The sequence below is a fragment of the Anneissia japonica genome, unplaced genomic scaffold (genome assembly GCF_011630105.1).
Source record: "Anneissia japonica isolate Jap-2015-1 unplaced genomic scaffold, ASM1163010v1 scaffold50855_len793_cov90, whole genome shotgun sequence".
Lineage (NCBI taxonomy): Eukaryota > Metazoa > Echinodermata > Crinoidea > Comatulida > Comatulidae > Anneissia > Anneissia japonica.
In genome coordinates, this window is record NW_022738840.1 from 1 (window position 1) to 793 (window position 793).

Genomic DNA, 793 nt, shown 5'->3' on the forward strand with positions numbered 1-793 from the left:
TCAAAAGCTACAAAAATGATGTATAAGCCACTCCCGTGTGGTCTAGTGGTTAGGATTCGTGGTTTTCACCCACACGGCAAGGGTTCGATTCCCGGCAAAGAAAAGCAATTTTTTAGGTATTTTCACTTACGATCGAATGAAGTATTACGGTGTCGTTAGATGTATAATCTGATAAAACTATCAATAAATTAATATAAGCTATATAATAATGTCCAATTTATTTATTTTTTATTTAATTACTTTGTAAACATCGACGCCTTTAGATCGGAGGCACTAAAGGGTGGTGCGTTAAACTTGAATATATTACAATGTGTCACTTAATTACTGTAAAATTAATACTAATAAAATATAATTAATACAACCTTTAAATTGGGTTATGAATTTAGAATTAAATAATACAATAAAACAATTTCAACTAAACGAGTAAAAGAAATGAAATGATTTTGTTTTGGTAAGATGGTTTTCTCCTTTTGATTATCTCCGTTTATTTAATCGTGTGCTGGGCAATAAAGACAGAGGTGCGAGGATTGAAACCTCTCTCTTCTAAGCATTTTGTTGTTTTAAATTATATGTTTTTAACGCTTTAAGTTAAAATCATAATATTTTTTTTACCAGGTGAACGTCGTCTCACAATGAAAAGCAGAGTGGCGCAGCGGAAGCGTGCTGGGCCCATAACCCAGAGGTCCGAGGATCGAAACCTCGCTCTGCTAACCGTTGTTTTTTTTTTGTTTTTTCATTTTACAACAAATCAATACTTTTAAACGTATATCATTTTCCGAAATTAAATGCGTTT

At 32.4% G+C, this 793-nt stretch overlaps 1 non-coding gene across 1 annotated transcript; it reads left to right on the top strand.

The window, feature by feature from the left end:
• The first annotated feature begins 638 nt into the window (after positions 1-638).
• Positions 639-710, top strand: Trnam-cau. Its single transcript has one exon. It is a non-coding gene; the product is annotated as a tRNA-Met (tRNA).
• The last annotated feature ends 83 nt before the right edge of the window (positions 711-793 follow it).